This window comes from Heptranchias perlo, chromosome 18 (assembly GCF_035084215.1).
Source record: "Heptranchias perlo isolate sHepPer1 chromosome 18, sHepPer1.hap1, whole genome shotgun sequence".
In the NCBI taxonomy this organism is placed as follows: domain Eukaryota; kingdom Metazoa; phylum Chordata; class Chondrichthyes; order Hexanchiformes; family Hexanchidae; genus Heptranchias; species Heptranchias perlo.
The window spans coordinates 44,473,049-44,497,280 of record NC_090342.1 but is presented as its reverse complement, the minus strand read 5'-3'; the positions used below and the strand labels follow the sequence as shown (position 1 = coordinate 44,497,280).

At 42.5% G+C, this 24,232-nt stretch overlaps 1 protein-coding gene across 2 annotated transcripts in view; it reads left to right on the top strand.

The window, feature by feature from the left end:
- The first annotated feature begins 4,311 nt into the window (after positions 1-4,311).
- pot1 (protection of telomeres 1 homolog) overlaps positions 4,312-24,232 on the top strand; it is a 268,786-nt gene continuing 248,865 nt past the window's right edge. For both annotated transcript variants that reach the window (XM_067999826.1, XM_067999825.1), the window contains exon 1: positions 4,312-4,378. The gene's annotated coding sequence lies outside the window, so the exon portion shown is untranslated. The remainder of the gene's footprint in view (positions 4,379-24,232) is intronic.

Here is a 24,232-nt window from a genome sequence, read left to right as displayed (position 1 = left end):
TATTATTCGTATCTAATCTTACAGAGGCTGGCAGGTAATCAGTAAAATTTAGAGCCAAGGTGATAAGTACAACATGACTTCAGTTAAATGGTAACCATATTCATGCATCACTTTCCTAACTGCTTCAAGTCAGCTCTGCTGCAGCTATTGCACTGATAAGAAGAAAAACTTAACTTTTAACTTTGTAGCGTTTGCAATGAACCAATGGGGACAGTCTGCTGGTTAACTACAAGTTCTGTGCAAGTTTGCTTGATTAGAGAGTGATGGGCTGCCACCTGTATAACTTGACATTGCTACTCTGTGTAACTCTGCGCAAGCACCAATCTTAAACTAGTGAATGCAGAGAACCAGCACCATCTCATTACCGTCAACAGAGTTCTCATTTCAGGTAGCACTTCCATGAATAATACTGATCCAAATAAGATCGTCCTCAATTACTCAAATAACCAGTGCCCTTCTTCCCAATGTTATGCACATCGGAAAAGCTTTTCAACGAGTTGAAGGTTCATTTGTCACCTTTTTGGAAATCTCTAAAGTCTTTTACATGTTCTGGCACCAGATATATAAAGAAGTTGTTATATGGTCTGAAACTTAAGCTATATTCCTGGCCATCTGGTTGTCTTTCAAATTACAACTTGACTTCACCTTCTCCTCTGATCTCAAATTGAACACCTACATCTTCACTGCAAAAGCTACGTCAGTAAGCTTAGTCTCCTATTTCATGTCAAACACTTCTTTTCCCCTAACATTTTTTTTTAACTATTAATACCACATGCACCCAAGATTTTAGCACTGCTCCAATACCTGTGAAAGCTCTTCCAGTCAGCCTGTCCTACTGATGAACATAATATAAGATAGTTTTCGTCAGCTAAGTTCTCCTGTGACTTTTAGGATCCAGCTTCACTGTCACAAATTTTCTTGCTTGTATTATATTAATACTATAATTATTCCTGCTCTGAACTTTACTCTCTTGTTCATCCAAATATGTCATCCCACATATTCTTCCTCCTCCCTGCATCCTCTTCAAGTACCCCTATGGCCTCTTCATTCTTGAGCTCATTTATTGCGACCCTCGTTTCACACTCGAGGAGTTGAGGGCCCATACAATCAACTCCCAACTCCTCTTCCTTTCCCTATTTCAAAATAAAAAATAAAGATGGATAACTATTGACTGACCCAATTGAAGTAAGAACGAGATGGCAAGAATATGTTGGAAGACTGTCTGCCAAAGAGGAAAAGCCAGCTGACAGTTCAGCCTGGACTATATGCTCATGTCCTGCAGTGGGGTTCGAACCCACAACTTTCTGAGTCAGAAATAAGAGTGCTACCAACTGAACCAAGCTGACACCTTAGTAGTACTCACTTTGATTCCTGCCCTCCTTGTCAGTGGGTGGAATACAGCGTGGGGCGAAGCACAGAGGGTGGCCTGGAAACAGAGCAGGGGTAGAGGTTAGGCTGGAGAGAGGCACAGAGGGTGAGCTATAAAACACACCAAAAATCAGACTTATAGGCTGATAGTTACCAAGAGATTGGAACAAGCCTTTGGTTTAGTGGTAGTATTCCCGCCTCTGAGTCAGAAAGTGTAGGGTTCGAGTCCCTGCTCCAGGGGAGATAGACCCGATAAGTGGAGACCGGAGCTCTGGCTCTGAATTCTGGGTTGACATCCAGCGGGGATACTCCCGTCCGCTGGGTGTGGGTGGTTTTCTCCTTCGCTCCCCCCCCCCCATCCCATCATGCCCATAAAACCCTTCCACTATATAGGACTAACCTATCGGATGCTATAAAGATGGTTGTAGCCATGGCCTGTCAGACTGTGTATCAGCCTGCGAATTCTTCCACTATTTCACACCGTTCTCTAAGAAATGAAAAAAAAACAACAACCAAGGGATTGCCTGGTTACTTGACACTTTCACCAACTTCCGCATTCTGTAAAGCCTCTTGCCTGTCTAGCGGTGCAATTTGTAGCCCAGCTTGTCAGGCTACGAGTATAACCCATCTCCTGTTCATGAGGTCAGTGCAGTCCAAAGCCCTGCATGCAAGTGGGATTTATAGGGATATAGAATCTATCCTTAAGATGCTGATAACCTGGTTAAATACATTCAGTACACGACATAACAGTTGAAATATTTAAACCAGACTTTAATTTTTAATGCCAGAAACACAAGAGACACAGCAGCTGAAACTTAACAACTAGTACAGATCCAAAGTCCACTGAGAATACCATCAGTGGAGCTTAACAGACCACCTTCCTGCCTCACCACAGACTGTATCATTTATCTAGAGCTCAGCCCCTTTCTTGCAGTTAATCACCCATCACTTGCTGGGGCATGCTTAAGCAGATGTGGGGTATCAGCACAACTGCTCCAAGTCTTTCTGTAGCCCCGGCAACCACACGTGTCCACTTCTTGAGCCACTGGTCCTGGTTACAGCAGTCTGTGTTTTCACCCTGTTGTTGCACCACCTCTTCAGACCATACCACCTGAACAAAATGTTAACGAGGCTGGAAGCTTCGCTATGTCCTAAAGAACTTAGTCTCTCCACTCCAGAAAATTTGGGTTTCATTTATTCTGTTTAATACAAAATATACAACATTGTGTATATTGAAAAACTTGGGTGATTGTTCAGAAACGAGAATGATTTGGGAGCACATTCTAATGCACACACACAAACATTTACATAGAATGTACAGCACAGAAACAGGCCATTCGGCCCAACTGGTCTATGCTGGTGTTTATGCTCCACACAAGCCTCCTCCCACTATTCTTCATCTCACCCTTCTGGCATATCCTTCTATTCCTTTCTCCCTCATGTACTTACCTAGCCTCGCTTTGAAGAGGGTGCAGAGGAGATTCACCAGGATGTTACCAGGGCTGGAGCGCTTCAGCTATGAAGAGAGACTGGGAAGATTGGGTTTGTTTTCCTTGGAGCAGAGGAGGCTGAGGGGGGACATGATTGAGGTGTACAAAATTATGAGGGGCACAGATAGGATGGATACTAAGGAGCTTTTTCCCTTCGTTGAGGGTACTATAACAAGGGGACATGGATTCAAGGTAAAAGGCGGGAGGTTTAGAGGGGATTTGAGAAAGAACTTTTTCACCCAGAGGGTGGTTGGAGTCTGGAACTCACTGCCTGAAAGGGTTGTGGAGGCAGGAACCCTCACAACATTCAAGAAGCATTTGGATGAGCACTTGAAATGCCATAGCATACAAGGCTACGGACCAAATGCTGGAATATGGGATTAGAGTAGACAGGGCTGATGGCCGGCGCGGACACTATGGGCCGAAGGGCCTCTATCCGTGCTGTATAACTCTATGACTCTATGACTCTATGACTCTAAATGCGTCTATACTTTCTGCAGTGTCAGCAGCTGTCAACCTGGGGGAAATGTGAGAAGTGAGACTGACTACAAACACTCTGAGACAGACAAGGTGGTGTTTACTTTGCAGTGAGATACATTAAGGCAGGTTTACATTTTCAACCCAAAATGAATGATACTGGACAGGGTAGGGTCGCAAAGCTTTGGTTGGATGTATTCCTGGAGATTTCACCACGTGACCTGCCACCTCCAACCACCTCATCCGGTCAAACAGCTTTTTTCTCTCATATGTTTATAACTAATAAAGTAAAGAATTCAAAGAAAATGAAAAAAACCCACAATTTTTTATTAATGCCCCTATGATTTTCCTCCTGGGTTGCTCGCAGCAGTGTCCTGGAGATTAACCTTTAATTCAAGACTACAGGACAATCCTGGAGGGTTGGCAATACTATTACAGATCCATTGGCAAAAGAGAGCAAGAAAAAGAGCCAGAGGTGAGATAAGGAGAATTTCTTTTATGAAACAAGTTATTATGATAAGGAAAGCATTGCCTGAAAGGATGGTGGAAGCAGATTCAGTAGTAACTGTCAAAAGGGAATTGGATAAAAGACTTGAGAAGGAAAAATTTGCAGGGCTATGGGGAAAGAGTAGGGGAGTGGGACTAATTGGACAGCTCATCTAACAGGGGGAGTGGGACTAATTGGATAGCAGGGTCTGTGCTGTATGATTCTGTGATTTTATACATAGTTTGTGTTTCAATGCAATTGGCTTAAAAATGATGAAACAGGTTGACAATCGAACTCTTGAGATCTCTCCTGTTGACACACAGCTCGGTTTGCCTTTACCCCTTCCTTTGCACTATTTATTTTTCTATCCTCTCCCAGTTCTGCCCTTCCATGCGATGAGCTGCGATCGTTCAAAGGCACCAGGTCGCTGTCTGCGCTTCATCTCGCTCCTCTTGACTGGCCAAACACGTGTCTGTCTCTGAATGAGCCGATCGCTTCCGGGTTCCCTTCCCCTCCCCTCCGCTTGGAGAGCGCCTGGTAAACAGGAACCGAACGGGTGAGTCCACTGTTTTTCCAGTAACAGAAAGCAGGAGAAGCAGCTTGTGGGTTTGACGTGCACTTTGGAATAAAGCTGCAATTTCCTGGGAGGGTGGGTTAAAGCGAGGAGTCACTCGGGACACATGAGCTTCAAATGCAAAAAAAGGGGAGGAAAATTTGGTAAAAAAATAACAATAAAAAAAAGTGCAACTGGAAGTGATTGCAAAGCGGCGAGAGTTAGTGCCCGGTTTATATTCCGTGTGCTGCAAAGGGCTCCACGTCCTTTATGCAAACGGGCATCAGTTACAAGGACCCAGCAACATCGGAAATAAAAACTGATTACAAGCAGTTAATATCAGGCACAGCGTGCTTAGAAGTTACAGCTTAAGCTAGAGAAGTGACCGTCAGCCTGTGCATCTTGTGTGTAAAAGCCACATGGGTTGCATTAACTCTCAATGTGGGGAAGGACAAATATAAGGAATCTTACAACACCAGGTTATAGTCCAACAGTTTTATAACCTGGTGTTGTAAGATTCCTTACACTTGTCCACCCCAGTCCATCACCCACATTGTGGGGAAGGAGGCATCTCTGCAAACGGCAGCGTGCTAAACTTTTGCTTCAACCAGGCTGACAACAGCCTCCGCAGAAAGCCAAACCCCACAGCCTGAGTAATTACCCCCTGTCACATAGAGTTAAGTGTGGGGATAATCGTATTCGTACATTGGAGGAACCTGAATACCATTAATGCCAGTAAAGAAAGGGAGGAGGGAATGGAAAGAAAATATCTTGGCAACGAGATGGAAATGAGCTAAAAATGAAACGACTCTGCCTGTTTTGTGTTGTTTTTTTTTCAGCAATAGTTTACCTAGAAGGAAACTCTCTCTCCACACTATCAGTCAGACTGTTAACAGTCAAAATAGTGAAGGAGGAGGTACAAAGACGAGAATTGTGCACGCCTTTGGAGATACTTTTAAAATTTAAGAATGCAATTTCTTTAATGTTTTTAATTGCTAATTATTGCAAAACAAAAAAAACTCAGTGGACAGCATATAAGCAACATATAAGGTGAAATCCATATTACAAAGACAACTGCAGCAATATTTAATTTTGATTGGTTGGTAGGGTCCATGCTTGCGATTTGCCTTAAACTAATCTAATATCAGAGGCACCCTCAAACTAAAAACTCAGCATTTTTACCAGAATGACTTATAATAGCTGCAGTTTTAGCTCTCAATAGCCATGACAACTGTTATCCTACAATTCCCAGAACATAGCCTCCATATCAATACATTTTATAATTCCCAAAAATAATAGCCAGTGTTCATCCTCTCTACAGACTATGGTGCTTTTCTTGACCCATTTTGGAGCAGTTTTGTTTCCTCTGCTTTTGCTGCACTTAAGTGCGTAATTCTCCAGAAAGTGTTTGAAGCATAGTCATTAATCCTTGAAAGATTTATTCTTGAATGGTGCCCTCCAATCTATGTTACTAAGCTCAGCTTCGTATATCTTAAGTTGCCCCAAATTCATTTCTGAGTGAAGTCCAGAAGAATGCTGCTTCTTGTGGACACCTGGATGCAGTCATGCATTACACTGACAAGCTCAGTTATTCCTGGCTTATGTTGGACTAGTTGAAATCCCCCATCTATTCTATTTTCTGTTTGTTGCTCACTCTTTGAATATTGTCATAAAAGGATGGGTCATTCTCCTTATTTTAGCCTGGCAGTTTTTTGCAAACCCAACTGTTGCTCTGACCTTTTTTGTGGAGCACGGCTAGCCAGGGACTTTCATACCACGGCTTGATCTGCAGCACTGACATGACTGCCTTAACATTTCAGACGGTTTCTTGCGTATAAGGGAATTCTCCAACTTTCCTGTACCCCCCCCCATCCCCCCCAATCCTTCTTGAATGTTTTGTATCCTTGTAAGTTATATTGACTTGCATTGTCCTGGGTCAGGTACGTTTTTGTGATTCCTGTGACACTGTAAATAATTGCCTCTAATCAGTGCCTCTAATTCAGTCACCTTATTTGGAATGGTGTGTCCCAGTTTATTTCATTAAAAAGTAAGTCAGTTATGCTGGCTAATTGCAGAAATGGAGAGATTGGACATTACACTGTTCATTGCGATTATACGATAGGTGGGAATAATTTTATTTAAAATAGCATTTTGCTTTTTCTGTTAGTTTGAAAGAACTATTGTACAAATGTGGTGGGCTCTTTAATATCTCAAGTCAGCTACTAAACAACCGGCCATCTTAGAAATTTCACTGAAAGGTGTTGTATGAAATTCAAAAGGGCCAATTTGAGCTCAAAGTAACTAGTGAATATTTAGCTTAATGACGTATCAAAAAAAAATCGACCTGTCACCAAGCTTACCGCCATCTTAATTCTGTACAGCAGGTTATAAGTGTGCCACATGGCACGTTTATTGCAGAAATAAGGCTTTAGACCACTGGTGTTACACCTTAGTGTTTTCACTTAATGTATATCAGCATCGATAAGTGGAAGATACACAATGAAGATCCATAATTTACATTTGTGATTGGGCTACTCTGACAACACCCGCACCTTGTCACTCCTGAGTTTCGAAGCTATCAGTTGCAATGCGTGAGGTAACAGTCATATATAGAACGTCTTCAGAGTGCATTCTGCTTATAGTTTTTAAAAAATGATTTGGATAAAGAATTATGTATAGTGGTGATAAATTTGGGATTAACGGTGCGTTGTGGTTTAGTTGCACTGCAGCTGAAGACATGGCGAATGCTAATTCAGCTGCCATTTGAGGCGTATTTAGAAAATTTGTGCTTTGATGGTTTCTTCAAATTAATTTTCAATTAATTTTTACTGCATCAATGGAAAATTAGTTTCAGGAGTTAGGATGTAATGTAATTTCTATGATTATATGAAAAAACACTAATGTTGTATTGTGACATAGAGTACACAATTGTTTTTTGCAATTGTTTGTGGAAGGAATCAGACCTGTTATCCGTGTTGTAAAGAGAGCACTTCCTGGACACACTCACTCAGAGTTTATACAAATTTATACGATTGAATATACAGTGATATTATGTACTTGGGAGCAATATGTATAATTACAGCTATGTGTATAATTACAGTTTCATTTTATAGCTAATTTACTTTGCAAGTTTATTGCAACTGCAGAATTATAAGATATAGGGCAGAAGGTGATGCTAAGATATAATTGATAAATATGAAATGCATATTGCAGTGCTGTCCCTAGGATTTCAATAAAGTGGTATAGTGACTGTGTGAAATATTAATACTGTGAGTGCTTGAATTGAAAAAAAAATCCTGCAGTGCACTTAGAGATTTTGTCTTTCCAAACTTAGATTGTGGCTGGAGAGAGCATTTTGAGCTACATAAAACTAGAGTGAAGTACAGATGGTTAAAGGTTAATCACTGGGGTGCTAGGGGTGGCAGTGAGAATCATTGAAGATGATGAAGTAAGTATATGATATAAGAAGCATATCATGCAACATTGAAGCATAAAACAAGCGTATATGGGGGGAGGCGGGTACGGTGGTGAAGTGGCTAGGGGGGTACGGTAGTATAATGGTTTTGTTACTGGACTATTAATCCAGAGAACGTGAGTTCAAATCCCACCAAGGCAATTTGAGAATTTGAAATCAGTTTTACATAATCTGAAAATAAAAACCTGGTATCAATAAAAGTGACCATGAAGCTGTCGGATTGTCTTAAAAACCCAACTAGTTCACTAATGTCCTCTAGGGAAGGAAACCTGCCCTCCTTGCCTAGACTGGCCGATATGTGACTCCAGTTCCACACAGGGTTGACTCTTAACTGCGCTGTGAAGTGGCCTAGCATGCCACTCAGTCGTATCAAACCCGCTACCAGCGGTTCAAGAAGGCAGCCTGTAACCAGCTTCTCGGGGTATCTTGGGATGGGCAATAGATGCCAGCCTTGCCAGCGATGCCCACATCCTGAAAATGATTTTTTTTAAAAATTAAAGCATGTTGGCAGTTTTACAGTGCAATAGCCTCAATACTGTATCTAACGTGCTTGGTGAACAGCAATAGTGTTAGCTACACTAGTGATTCACTTTTGAGTCCCATGATTTATGGAAGCTTAGGAAGCGCTCATGATTTATGTAGGAAATTTAAACTTGTAGAAAGCTCCATTTAAATTTCCAAAATGAATCATGAGCGCTTTAAAAAAAAATTGCGTAAATCAGTGGGACTTGTAAGCACAGTTTGCTCCTCTCAGTCGTTCAATTCAAATTGTTGGATGATTTGAAATTTTTTTGCACTTTCTAATTACATTGGTTAATTTGAATTATTGGATAATTAGATATCTTTTGCGGGAAAAAGTAACTGAAGTATCAGGATAGATTGTAAATCATTGAATGTTACAGCAATGTAAATTAATGCAGCATGAAGAAGGCTCATAATTTTCCTGGCTGGTAGGAAAGAGCAATGGGATGTGGGTAATTGAGAATAAGTCAGCAGATCACTTCAGAAATGGAGTGCCTTATAGATACAAGTAACAATGTTATGATTTCCTTTTGTTGAAAGTAGATTTTATATTTGAGTTTCTTTATTAGTTTGTGTCCAAAGTGTGGCATGTGTAAATTTGTTTTTTTTGGTTGATAACACCGGGCCAACCCAGTGTGATCCTTATGGATTGTTTGAAAAAGGCATGCTATTACTTTCCACGGCCGGTGAGCTCTGCAAGGAATGGAGTATCTTATCGACACTAACAATATTATAATTTAGTTTTAGAAGTTTCCTTTTGTTTTGTTGAAAGTTTATTTTATGGTTAAGTTCCTTTGTTAATTGTGCCCCTTTTTAAACAAAAGGGGGGTGGGGGGCATGTGTAAATTGTGCTTTCTGTTGACGTCACTGGGGCAACCCTGTGTCATCCTTATGGTACATTTTTTTTAAAAAGGCATCCTTTCTACAGGGGGAGGGGGATCTTGGAGTCAGTGTCCTCTGCACCCCCACCCCTGAAGCTGTAAAGTCATTCTAGGTGTTAAGGGGTCGGAAGACAGCTGTGCACAAAAATAATTGTTAAGCAATTCGAGCTCTATCCTCTGTCCTCCTTTGTCACAACTTCAGTGTGTTAGCAATGCTGGATAGTTTTATTTCTTTGCAGATTAGCTTCTTCTGCTCTTGTGTGTGGGTGGGGTTGGGGGGGGGGGATGGAAATCTTTGCCAAACACTACAACTTTAAAGAGATAGAAGCCATTTTAAATATTGGTCTAGAATTTGCTGGAGCGCTGCATCCATGCCCCATCAGTTAGGCTTTTTCCCTCACGCTTCAGCTCGAGAAATTTTTGCACTGCAAATTACTGGAAGTGCGAGCTGATAAAGGTGCAGTGAGGTCAACGGGTCATCTGGGATCTTAGTGAATGATGGGACTAACAGTCTATCTCCTTAAGATTTGAGGATAGAGGAATGATGGAGAAGGAAATAGGGTGAATTAGAGTCAAATCCGGTACAGAAAGAGAAATAGAGAGGGAAAGAAAAATTGGATTGAGAAAGAGAGGAAAAAAGAACCAGACAGGAAAAGTAAGAAAAAAAAATGAAAAATAGAGATTTTGAAAATTTTCAAAGAACAATTTACTACCTGTCGGAATGAGACTCCATAGTTTCAATTGTTCCCTTTCTGGGCCAGAGAGATTGAGGTGGCATTATAGGAATGTACATCTCCTCATTAAAAGGGTACTTGCACTGTTAAGTACCAGCTATAACTTTCTGTGCGAGTTTAGTGAGTAATTAATGCGCAAATGCAGCAATTTCTTGAAACTCACGGGGAGATTGAGGGCTGCTGTTTGTGCATCTCCACCGTTAACCTCGCAAAATCATCCAGCAACTCATGGTGATTCACAATTGACGGGGTATCTCTTCCTCACCACAAGTTGCTGGACGACTTACACATTAATAACAGCGAGCACCATTAAACTCAACGTTATTTTCCAAGCAAATTCTGGCCCATTGGCATACAGCCTGTAGAACCGATTTTTTTTCATACAAAGTTAATATTTAGTATGGTCGTGAACATAAAAGATATTTAAAAATAAATTATTCTGTTTCAAAATCAGTGATATCCAGAAAGCTCAAAGCTGGTCCTGAGAATCTGGGAGTGTCAGTGATCCTTTCTATCCACTTGCAGCTCGTAGGATTCAGATTGTGCAGGTAATGTCTGCATTTTAAAAAGTATTTTGGGAAAGCAGACATTGCTACCAGCAATCGCAATACATTAAGGAGTGGAGCTCTGTGCTTGTGTAAACAAAACGTTCCTGATGCCTGTCCTAAGTTTGCCCTTGTTTACCTCTGTCTTCTTGCCCCGCTCCCTTGACTTAGCTGAAATTATTTTTTCGGGTTTGCTTTCTCTCTCCTGAAAGTCACTTTGCCCCAGGAAAAATTTGGTGGACAATGGAGATTTCACTGTATATCAGGGTTGTGTAACTGTATGTTACAGTTGTGGTACTGTCTCAAAAGCAAAATACTGCAGATGCCAGAAATCTGAAATGAAAACAGAAAATGCTGGAAATACTCAGCAGGTCAGGCAGCATCTGTGGAGAAAGAAACAGAGTTAACGTTTCAGGTCGATGACCTTTCATCAGAACGTTCTTACAAAGGGGCATCGACCTGAAACGTTAACTGTTTCTTTCTCCACAGATGCTGCCTGACCCGCTGAGTATTTCCAACATTTTCTGTTTTTATTTGTGGCACTGTATGTCGGGGTTGTGTCATTGTATATTAAAGTATTACAATGGGAAACTGCAGTGGAAGATTACTGGTTGTGCAGTAGATGTTTGGCAGTATTCCTATGGGAGGTTAAACCTGCTGTTGAGCTAAGAGAATGACGTCATGTAAAAACTATTCACTGCAGAAAAATCTGTAAACGATATTGGGTAAGCATAAATCAAAAACCTGATGCCGTTTGAATGAGGTTTGCAAGATTTTTAAAAAGGCACAAATTTCTCAGAAGTAACCAATTTTTACCAGTGACAATGTCTGTGTAGCTGATGTATTTGTGCTGTCGCAAACTTTACATTGCACCTGATTGCACTGTAACAGCAGGCACACTGCTGGCACTGTGAACATGAGCAGCAGAATGTAACAGGGAAAAAATAGCAAATCTATCAGTGAAATCTTTCACCATTTTCAAATTGGCAAGATAAATGAGAATGCAGCCCTTCAAAGACCTGTGAATCTGGCCTTTTCCATCCTACACAACATGGCATTGCTGTGGGGTTTTTGGAAGGTAACGGTGACTGGATGTACACAGGGACAGACTCATTTGGCTGACTGTGGCGTCTACAATAGAATATGATCACATTTCCAAAGGGACAGTTGTGTACCAGTCTTACATGCTTACACGTGGTGCATTGTACGTGTGGGTAATCTGTTCTCTGTAGCTGCTAAAGGTGTAAATGTTAACCCTGCACGCAGCTCACCGTGAAAGATCATAACATGCTGAACAGAGAGTAGTTAATGAGAGCTGCGTGGTTCTGAAAATTCATTGGTCCGGACATTGGACCTTGTGCCTGTTTTATGGGAGTATGGCAGGTGCAGTGAGAGCCAATTTTGGGGACCTGAAAGACATCCAACCTGATATTGAGCTGGGCCATTTTTCAGGCTTCCGGGGTGGCTGCCTAAAACAGACATGAGCCCCCTTGCGAAAACTGCTGAGGGGGCAGAACACCTGTTTAGGACCTCTCTGGGAAATTGGGCTGCTTTCTCAGAAGCTCCAATGCTTCATCCTTAATGACTTAGCTGAAAGGACCGAGTGTAATGTATCCAAGTTTGCTGACAATACAAAGCTAGGTGGGAAAGTAAGCTGTGAGGAGGACGCAAAGAGTCTGCAAAGGAATATAAACAAGTTAAGTGAGTGGACAAGAAGGTGACAGATGGAGTATAATGTGGGGAAATGTGAGGTTATTCACTTTGGCAGGAAGAATAGAGAAACAGCATATTTTTTAAATGGTGAGAAACTATGAAATGTTGGTGTCCAGAGAGACCTGGTACAAGAAACACAAAAAGTTAGCATTGCAGGTACAGCAAGCAATTAGGAAGACAAATAGCATGTTGGCCTTTAGTGCAAGGAGGTTGGAGTACTAGAGTAAGGAAGTCTTACTACAGTTGTACAGGGCTTTGGTGAGACTTCACCTGGAGTACTGCGTACAGTTTTGGTCTCCTTATCTAAGGAAGGATATACTTGCCTTAGAGGCAGTGCAACGAAGGTTCACTAGATTGATTCCTGGGATGAGAGGGTTGTCCTAGGATAAGAGATCGAGTACAATGGGCCTATACTCTCTGGAGTTCAGAAAAATGGGAGGTGATCTCACTGAAACATATAAGATTCTGAGGGGGCTTGACTGGGTAGAGGTTGAGAGGTGGTTTCCATTGGCTGGTGACTCTAGAACGAGAGGGCATTAGTCGCAGGATAAGGGGTCGGCCATTTAAGACTGAGATGAGGCATTTCTTCATTCAGAGGGTTGTGAATCTTTGGAATTTTCTACCCTGGAGGGTTGTGGATGCTGAGTCGTTGAGTGTATTCAAATTTTTGGACTCTAGGAGAATCAAGGGATATGGGGATTGGGCAGGAAAGTAAAGTTGAGGTTGAAGATCAGCTGTGATCTGATTGAATGGCTCGAGGGGCCATATAGCCCACTCCTGCTCCTATTTCTCATGTTCTTATCCTCACAGGGAGCGAGATGGCGGAGGTAGGGGGAAGGGGAAAGATCCACCACCTGTGCCCAGTCGCAGTATTTAAATTAAGTGGACCCAGGAAACTTCGCCAGGATCAACATGAAGTGCCTAAGGGCTGGTGGGAGTCCCGTGCTTTTGGCGACGATTCTGACCCGGGGAATAATCCAGGCTGATATCTCCTCGTGGCTCAATTAAATATACTTTAATATTGTTTCCATTCTACTTTAACCTGCAAGATTAGTAAATGATGTTATCCACATTATCGAAGATTAGAATGTGTCGTATCACTGAAGTGTTGGCCATTGTAGCCTGAATGTTCATTGTGCGCCACTGACACTCGTGTTGTTATTATTTATTCTCGGGATGTGGGCGCCGCTGGCAAGGCCGGCATTAATTGCCCATCGCTAGTCACCCTGGATACACCTGAGGGGCTTGCTCGGCACCTTCAAAGGGTAGTTCAGAGTCAACCACATTGGTTTGGGACTGGAGTCAAATATAGGCCAGCCTGGGTAAGGATGGCAGGTTCCCTTCCCTAAAAGACATTCGTGAACCAGTTGAGTTTTTACAACAATCATGGTCACATTTACAGATGCCAGCTTTTATTTGCAGATTTTATTGAACTGAATTCACTTCTCAAACTGCCAAGGTGGGATTTGAACTCGTGTTCTCTGGATTATTAGTCGAGTAACATAACCATTACACCACCTTACCCATGTTGCAGTTATTATTTTGGTGGATATTTAAATATCTGGCAGCCATTGGTAGCTTTGCCTGTCCAAGCCTTACCTTTCCACCCTTCGATAATTCCTGAGATTGGGGCTAGGCTACAACATCTGAAGAGAGTGGAGAACTTTACAATGCATCGAACTCATGTCATAGCTGACCCGAGAGTATTTGTTACTGATACAAATACCCAAACTGGAAGACTGTTCTGTTCCCAGGCCACGTGTCATGCTCCTTGGTGAGCACAAAAACATACTAAAATGGAAGAAACCTAATTTAAAATCTCTGACTGATTTTAACCATATTGCAATCCAAGTGAATATTTGTTATTATGTTGAGAATTGGTTAAAAATAGTGTTTGCCAACATTGCCTTTTAACATTTGCCAGCTGGTACTGGGACTCATACTCTGCTCACTTGTGATTACTGCTTTTCAACAACAATAACAGCAACTTGCATTTATATAGTGCCTTTAACCGTAGTAAAACGTCCCAAGGCACTTCACGAGCGTAACCGGACAAAAATGTACCGAGCCCGTGAGCTATTAGGACAGCTGATCAAAAGCTTGGTCAGAGATAGGTTTTAAGGAGTGTCTTGAAGGAGGAGAGAGAGTGGCAGAGAGGTTTAGAGAGGGCCTAGGCAGCTGAAGGCACGGCCGCCAATAATAGGGCAAATGAAGTGGGGGATGTCCGGTATAAAGCCGTACATCTCATTGTTTTAGATAGGATTTGAATTGAGCTGATTCATATAACCAGTCATTTTATGCTTGTTTCGATGTTATAGCTGTCATCAGGGAATTTTTCTGTGTAGATGGGAAGAACAGTTGGAGTCAAAATGAAGGCTAAATCCTGGGATTGCTCATAGTCATTGCTAGAGATGAAGAAATGCCAGTTGTTGGACTCTGACTAGCACCACCGGTAAAACCAGTCAAATTTTTTTGCCTCTTGATATGAAGCACAGATTTGGCAAATTAGGTAATATTGTTTTCAGAAGACCCAATACCTCTAGAGTGTTACTGAGACTGTCCCTGTGTTGCTCCATATCTGACTATTAACTGCTTTTTTCAGAGATAGCCTTTATAACTGGTCCCTGGTGGGTTGTGATCTAGTGGGTACAGAGTGGGAGGAGATGCACAGGATCATTGCTTCTTCAACAATGTAATAGGATTAAAAAAAAATAGAAAATTGGATCAGAGGATTAATTATTTAAATTTGTGTGTGTGGGGAATGCTGTCCTTTTTAAGTTTCTTAATGGCATGGGTATTCATTGTTTGCTGGTTGTCATGGTCTATGTTTAAAGACTGTCTGGGAGGAGTGGGGGGAAATACCTATATGATATCTGCAACAAATTTAGAAGGGGAAAGAAAGCACAGTCCAGCAGAATAATGCCAGTTGGACTTGCCAACAACTGCCGAGAACTTTTGCCCTTCTGTTAACCAACATGGAATCAAAGAAAATACAGCACAGAAGGGGGCCATTCTTCAACTGGAGCTGTCTACTCTAATCGCATTTACCTGCCCTTTTTTGGTATAATGTTGTATTCTATCTTTTCGAAGACATGTTTTTAGATGGATGTGAGGTTTCGGGGCGGGGGGGCGGGGGGGTGGGGGGAGAGGAGAGGGAGGGTCACACACCTCGTGGCTTTAGTCTGCTGAGTTATACTGCCACTTACAGAAATTTACATCCAAACCCACTTTGTAATGATGCTAAAAAATGATGCTAACTGCACCCTAAGAAATAAAGTTCCTTTATAGATTTTTTTTCTGTGCGTGGCTTTGAAGAAACCAAATTAAGTCATTTGAATTGGACCGAAGCAGGAATTTTTGGCCCTCCTTTGAATGCTTGGTTTGATGATTTTCCTTAATTTTTATGAGGTGAAATTTTGGATGCTGATCATTTTACAATCTTTCTGTAGAAGTTGCATGGAAGAAATAATTGTAGGTAAAACAGCCAGCGGTTGGTAAGGAAGTTTAATTTATTACTTAGCCACAATGATGTTAAAGGTTATTTTTAAACTATAATTGGATTTCAGGTAATAGAGAAAATCACAACAGGTGCAATTTGTTTCAGAATGCTATACTTTTTTTGACAAAGGACTTTTATAATATTTTCTTGCAAAAATAGAACATTTGCACAGTGTTCTTTCTGCTGTAATTGAGACCCAGGGGAAAGAAGGAGAAACACTTAATCCTTGTTCTCTCCTGACAGTTTATCACTAGAACAAAAGTCAGGTTAAATTGCTGCAAATTGTGAGTAAAACCTGCGTGTGTCAGAATATGTCTTAAGGGGTTGGGAGTGTCAGTCAGTTGTGGACTTTCAGCTGTGCTTTTTGATTCAATCCCTTTACACTGTCGGGCACTGTTGCTGCTCTCAGACATTGCCACAGTTCTGTGATCAGCACTCAGCTCATGCACAAAGAATTCGGAAAAAAACTGTAACCCCTTCCTGCCCCCACCAATAGCTTTTAAATCACAGGTAACCAAAAGCTTGGTCAAAGAGGTAGGTTTTAAGGAGTGTCTTAAAGGAGGCAAAGAGGCAGAGAGGTTTAGGGAGGGAATTCCAGAGCTTAGAGCCTAGGCAGCTGAAGGCACGACTGCCAATGGTGGAGCGATGAAAATCGGGGATGCGCAAGAGACCAGAATTGGAGGAGCGCAGAGATCTCAGAAGGTTGTAGAGCTGGAGGACGTTGCAGAGATAGGGAGGAGTGTGGCCATGGAGGGATTTGAAAACCAGGATGAGAATTTTAAGATTGAGGCTTTGCCGGACAGGGAGCCAATGTAGGTCAGCGAGGACAGGGGAGATGGGCAAACGGGACTTGGTGCGAGTTAGGATACGGTCAGCAGAGTTTTGGATGAGCTCAAGTTTACATAGGGTGGTAGGTGGGAGGCCGGCGAAGAGAGCATTGGAATAGATGAGTCTGGAGGTAATAAAGGCGTGGATGAGGGTTTCAACAGAAGATAGGCTGAGGCAGGGGCTGAGACGGGCGATGTTATGGAGGTGAAAGTAGGGGGTCTTGGTGATGGAGCGGATATGGGGGTCGAAAGCTCAGCTCAGGGTCAAATAAGATGCCAAGGTTGCAAACAGTCGACTTCAGCCTCAAACAGTGGCCAGGGAGAGGGATGAAGTTGGTGGTTGGGGAACGGAGTTTGTGGCGGGGACCGAAGACAATGGCTTTGGTCCTCCCAATATTTAATTGCAGAAAATTTCTGCTTATCCAATACTGCATGTCGGACAAGCAGCATGACAAATCAGAGGCAGTGGAGGGATCGAGAGAGGTGCTGGTGAGCTAGAGCTGAGTCTTGTCAACGTACGTGTGGAACTTGACATCGTGATTTTTGATGATGTCGCTGAGGGGCAGCTGAGAAGGCAGTGTATTCACGGAATCAGATCTGCTGCGAAAGTCAGGGGCAGAGGAGTGGGGATTTAGCATTAAGCGTTGCTGTGTCATTTGATCAGCTCCAAAGCTCCAGAAGGCTTTGGAGGATCAGAATGGGAAATTGTCAGAACACACTGACATGGGTCAGGAAGTAAAAACAGTAGGGTAATAGGTGCTAAATATAAATGTGAAGAAAGCTGTCGTAGTTGTGTGTTGGTTGAAAAGTATGCGTATCCCTCTAAGTGCGTCCAGTCTTGGGGGAGCATATTGTGCAGTATATAGACTGCTAAAGGAAAAGATAAACAAGCAAGAAGGGGTAAAATCAAAGGGAAAATGAAGTTACTATTGTAATGTAGGAAACATGACAGATAATTTACAAACAGCCTGCTCCCACAAACGGTAATGAGATAAATGATCAGATAATCTGTTTTTTACGATGGTGATTGAGGGATAAATGTTGGCCAGGGCACTGGGAGAACTCTCCTGCTGTTCTTGTGATTTGAGCATATAATCTTTGTGGGATCTTGCTGTGTGGAAATTGGCTGCCACGTTTCCCTAGATTACAACAGTGACCACACTTCAAAAGTACTTCATTGGCTGTGAAGCACCTTGGGACATCCTGAGGTTGTGAAAGGCACTATACAAATGCAAGTTCTTTCTTCTTTCTTTACAAATGGTTCTCTGCCATGTCTAGGAAGAAGTGAAAAGCAACTAGCCGAGATTAGTTAACGTTAATGACAAAAAAAAAATAACAAACTTATATTAATCACTGATTTTAAACGAAATCTGTCGGTAATCCTGAGGTAAAAATGGAGGGTGTTCCATACTTTTCCAATGTATATTTCAGTCACAAAAAAGGCCTTCACAACAATGCTCCGTTACTGTATCTTCCTCTCAAGTGAAACCACCTGATTATTCATTGTACTGTTTTCCCCCATTGTGTCTCCTATTTTTCCATTCCTGATTGTGTCCATCCAAACTAACCTATTTGATCTGGAATTTGTAGGAGATGAAGAAATGTCTTTTTTTACAGAATAGCTTCTAGTTCAGTTTTGTACTGTAGTAAGAATTTGGTCCATGTTAACCTGGCTGATTTAGCTTTATTGTGGACGACTAATCCTGCTCCCTCTGTGGGGCAGCTTTTAATTCTGCTCTGGAGCGAAGCACCTTATGAGCATGTAAACGACCCTGTATGGCTGAATCACATTTTTATTTGTTTACTCTCTCCAACTCAAAACAGAACGCCAGATAATTTTTCTATTTTGACTTTGAGAAACTCTTCAGCCTAAGAAGGGAAAGAAATGGGTGCTACGGTCCTTTTAACGTGTTTAAGGTTGTGGAAAGAAAATCGAAGGTTGTTTAAACTTTGTGCCTGATTCCTTCATCTCATTAACTGTTGTTCAATGAACATCCTTTCCCTTATTTTACATTTGCAATGTTTTTTCATTTTTCTTCTGTTTTTTTCATAGTTTTCTCGTGTTCAGTTTTAGTGCTTTTTTTTAAAGTGAATTTTGTCCTCATTAAAATGAGGACTATGTCCTGCTTATTATAGGCCAATGATAAACAACAATAAATTCAGAGCTAAGTAAATGTGCTCTTTACTGTGCAGCCATCTTAGGAACATAGGAACAGGAGGAAGCCATGAAGCCTCTTGAGCCTGCTTGACTATTCAATTAAATCATAGCTGATGTGTACCTCAGCTCCATTTACCCACCATTGGTCCATATCCCTTGATATCCTTACTTAACAAACATATATCAATCTCAGTCTTGAAAGCTCCAATTGTCCCAGCATCCACCAAACTGCTGACCACCCAACTTCCCTTCCTGGCCCCCATGTTAGCTGATATTGTTAAGGGTTCCCCCTCCCCTTCAAATCTGCCGTCATCACCTCCCTCCTCAAAAAAAAAACCCACCCTTGACCCCTTTGTCCTTGCAAACGACCGCCCCCATCTCCAGCATCCCTTTCCTCTCCAAAGTCCTTGAATGTGTTGTCACCTCCCAAGTCCATGCCCACTCGTGCAACTCCATGTTTGAATCCCTCCAATCAGGTTTCTGCCCCTGCCGCAGTAATGAAACGGCCCTTATCAAAGTCACAAATGACATCCTATATGTCCGTGACCATGGTAAACTATCCCTCCTCATCCTTCTCCACCTGTCTGCAGCCCTTGACACAGTTGACTCGTCAAGCTGGGTGGGACAGCCCTCGCCTGGTTCCATTCACCTGGTGAGGTGCCTGAAGATTGGAGGGTAGCAAATGCGGTGCCTTTGTTTAAGAAGGGCGGCAGAGAAAAGCCTGGGAACTACAGATCGGTGAGCCTGACATCTGTAGTGGGTAAGTTGTTAGAGGGTATTCTGAGAGACAGGATCGACAGGCATTTGGAGAGGCAGGGACTGATTAGGAACAGTCAGCATGGTTTTGTGAGAGGAAAATCATGTCTCACGAATTTGATTGAGTTTTTTGAAGGGGTAACCAAGAAGATAGATGAGGGCTGTGCAGTAGACGTGGTCTACATGGACTTTAGCAAAGCCTTTGACAAGGTACCGCATGATAGGTTGTTACATGAGGTTAAATCTCACGGGATCCAAGGTGAGGTAGCCAATTGGATACAAAATTGGATTGACGACAGAAGACAGGTGGTTGTAGAGGGTTGTGTTTCAAACTGGAGGCCTGTGTCCAGCGGTGTGCCTCAGGGATCGGTGCTGGATCCGCTGTTATTTGTTATTTATATTAATGATTTGGATGAGAATTTAGGAGGCATGGTTAGTAAGTTTGCAGATGACACCAAGATTGGTGGCATTGTGGACAGTGAAGAAGGTTATCTAGGATTGCAACGGGATCTTGATAAATTGGGCCAGTGGGCTGATGAATGGCAGATGGAGTTTAATTTAGATAAATGTGAGGTGATGCATTTTGGCAGATCGAATCGGGCCAGGACCTACTCCGTTAATGGTAGGGCGTTGGGGAGAGTTATAGAACAAAGAGATCTCGGAGTACAGGTTCATAGCTCCTTGAAAGTGGAGTCACAGGTGGATAGGGTGTTGAAGAAGGCATTCAGCATGCTTGGTTTAATTGGTCAGAACATTGAATACAGGAGTTGGGATGTCTTGTTGAAGTTGTACAAGACATTAGTAAGGCCACACTTGGAGTACTGTGTACAGTTCTGGTCACCCTATTATAGAAAGGATATTATTAAACTAGAAAGAGTGCAGAAAAGATTTACTAGGATGCTACCGGGACTTGATGGTTTGACTTATAGGGAGAGGTTGGATAGACTGAGACTTTTTTCCCTGGAGAGTAGGAGGTTTAGGGGTGATCTTATAGAAGTCTATAAAATAATGAGGGGCATAGATAAGGTAGATAGTCAAAATCTTTTCCCAAAGGTAGAGGAGTCTATAACGAGGGGGCATAGATTTAAGGTGAGAGGGGAGAGATACAAAAGGGTCCAGAGGGGCAATCTTTTCACTCAAAGGGTGGTGAGTGTCTGGAACGAGCTGCCAGCGGCAGTAGTAGAGGCGGGTACAATTTTGTCTTTTAAAAAGCATTTGGACAGTTACATGGGTAAGATGGGTATAGAGGGATATGGGCCAAGTGCAGGCAATTGGGACTAGCTTAGTGGTATAAACTGGGTGACATGGACATGTTGGGCCGAAGGGCCTGTTTCCATGTTGTAAACTTCTATGATTCTATTCTTATCATCCAGTCGTGGCCAGAGAAACACCTGCAATGGCTTCTCTTTCCACTCCCGCACCGTTACTCCTGAAGTCCCCCAGGATCTATCCTTGCGCCCCTCCTATTTCTTATCTACATGCTGCTCCACGGTGACATCATCCGAAAACACGATGTCAAGTTCCACATGTACGCCGACGACACCCAGCCCTTCCACACCTCCACCTCCCTTGACCACTCCACTGCCTCTGATTTGTCATACTACTTGTCCGACATCCAGTACTGGATGAGTAAAAATTTCCTCCAACTAAATATTGGGGAGAGAAAGCCGTTGTCTTCGGGTCCCCGCCACAAACTCCGTTCCCTAGCCACTGACTCCATCCCTCTCCCTGGCCATTGTCTGAGGCTGAACCAGACTGTTCGCGACCTTGATGACCTATTTGACCCTGAGCTGAGCTTCTGACCACATATCCGCTCCGTCACCAAGACCGCCTACTTCCACCTCCGTAACATCGCCCATCTCTGCCCCTGCCTCAGCTTATCTGCTGCTGAAACCGTCATCCATGCCTTTGTTACCTTTAGACTTGACTATTCCAATGCTCTCCTGGCCAGCCTCCCATCTTCCACCCTTCACAAACTTGAGCTCATCCAAAACTCTACTGCCTGTATCCTAACTCGCACCAAGTCCCATTCACCCATCACCCCTGTGCTTGTTGGTACATTAGCTTCTGGTCTGGCAAGTCCTCGTATTAAAATTCTCATCCTTGTTTTCAAATCCCTGCATGGCCTCGCTCCTCCCTATCTCTGCAACCTCCTCCAGCCCTGCAACCCACCTCCAGCCCTGCAACCCACCAAGATGTCTGCGTTCCTCCAACTCTGGCCTCTGGCGCAGCCCTAATTTTAATTGCGGCCGTGCCTTCAGCTGCCTAGGCCCTAAGCTCTGGAATTTGTTCCCTAAACTTCACTCTCTCTCTACCTCCCTCTCCTCCTTTTAAGATGCTCCTTAAAACCTACCTCTTTGACCAAGCTTTTGGTTACCTGTCCTAATATCTTCTAATGTGGCTCGGGTCAAATTTTATTTGATAATCGCTCTTGTGAAGTGCCATGGGACATTTTACTACGTTAAAGGCGTATAAAATGCAAGTTGTTGTTGATGAAAGAGTTCCAGATTTCTACTATCCATTGTGTGGAAAAAGTGCTTCATGATTTCCCTCCTAAATGGCCTAGCTCCAATTTTAAGATTATGTCCCCTCCTTATTGATTCACCCACCAGAAGAAATAGCTTCTCCAAATCTAATCAATCGAATCCTTTTAACATTTTAAACACTACGATCAGATCACCCCTCAATCTTCCATACTCAGTGTAATACAAGCCTAGTTTAAGCAACATGTCCTCCTAATTTAACCCTGGTTTTCATTCCGAGTTCTACACTGCAGCTGCAAATAACAGAATAACTTCAGGTCGGAGGAACCCCTTCCTGTGTTTCACTGTCAATGCAAAGTTTCAATTAAATAGGAGTACATGTCCTCTCCTCAAAAGAAAAGCAACACATTGTAAAGTGTCAACATGCCAGCAGTTCTAGTATGAACAGTTCAAAAGATCAGGTGTCTTTGGAATTCTCTGCACCAGAGGGCTGCGGTTGCTCAGTCGTTGAGTATATTCAAGGCTGAGATTGATAGATTTTTGGACTTTAGAGGAATCAAGGGATACTGGGATCGGGTGGGAAAGTGGAGTCGAGGTCGAAGATCAGCCACGATCTTATTGAAAGGCAGAGCAGGCTGGAGGGGCCGTATGACCTCCCCCTGCTGTTTCTTATGTTCTTATGTTATGTAAAATGCATGTTTTGTGGTTGTCCAATGTTCTGACACCCCTTGTTGTTAGAGCAGGCTTGTTCTGTTGATTGGAGCCTTTTCCATCTTTGTTAGTTGCTATTCTCAACCATTTCAGATTGTAATCTTCTTCATTCCATCCTCAGTTAAGGGCAAGGATTGGAGCGTATTGATGTTTTCTATATATCTTTTTGAGCATTCGTCAGTTGACCCGACTTCCTTGTTGTTAACCTTCCTGGCCAGTGTGAGGTTGGTTTGCTCTCTTTCACATATCAGCAAGAAACATCTCCTTGTAAACGACAGCAAATTTGTTATTCTCTGGAACTGTTTGGTAGCGCTAAGTAGAAGCTTTTTCAAAGTAGCTTCAAGCAGTTTGTGACCAGTTTCCCAAAAACAATGGTTGCAAATTCTTTTTTGATCTGAGCATAACTTATCTGCACTTCAGTTCAGGATCTAGGGATATAAACCAAGACCTTCTTGCGTGACTCTTGCTCTCTGTTCTACTTCAGATGTGTCGCACTGTAGAATTACATCCTTGCTGATGTCAAAGTGTTTTAATGCTGGTGATGGAGAGGTGATGAACGTGAGTTCATCCAGAAACTCTGTTTGTCGGTGGGAGGAGGTACCAGAAACACTGCTTCAACTTCAGCAGGCTCTGATTTCAGTCCATTTACAGAGAGTTGATATTGCGCATATTTCACTTCTCGTTCCTTGCTCTTTTTTGTCCTTGTGCTAGATGTTCGATACAGGGCGAAGCTCCTGGTGCTCTGCCCCAGCAGTGTGTCTCAGCCCTATTTTCAGAAAAGCATCAGCATTCAACTGCATCTTTTGGTCTCCCTGAGTAAGATTGACGAGTTAGTGCCAAACTAATAGCAGTTTTGTGCTCTGTGCCCATTTCTACTGGGAACTGGATTGAATCTGCCCCGTACAGGGCAATTATAGCCAGTAGAAAGAGGAGACTTTCATCCATGCAGCTTGGGTTGGATTTGAGATCAGATCTCGGAGATGAAAGGCCACTGTCAAACCTGCTGTACCACAGGTTCCCTTCCCTTCAGTATTTCCCCTGCTCATTGTTTCCTGTAGTTGCTTCCTAGCTTCTGTTCCATTTTGCCTATTTAATTTTCTTGTTTTATTTACCTGCTTCTCCATTTCTTGTTGACTAAGTTTATCTTAAATCTTTTATCTGCCTTCTGCAGCTTTAAAAAAAGCCTTGTTTATTCATTGCGTTTTTCTGTTCTTTTTTCAATATATCTTATGTGCAGCTTCCCGTCTCCTCTGGGTCCCTCTTTCCCTGACTGATTTTCATTAGTAGTGCTTGCAGACAAATTGAAAACAGTATGGGCCACACTTTTCAGTAATGCTCAATGTTGCCCTCAAGAAGTTACAGTTACAGTTTCTGTTCAGGTGGCAATAGCTTCCTGAAGGAGACAGTTTCCATCACCGGAAAGTCCTGCTTTCAACCAATTTTTTTTTTGTACATCCACATGCTCTGACTGAATTTAGATTGTAATTATTTCCATATCAATGCAAATTCTTATGTTTTATGGGGACAAACAATGAGCTTTTCACAGGTACATG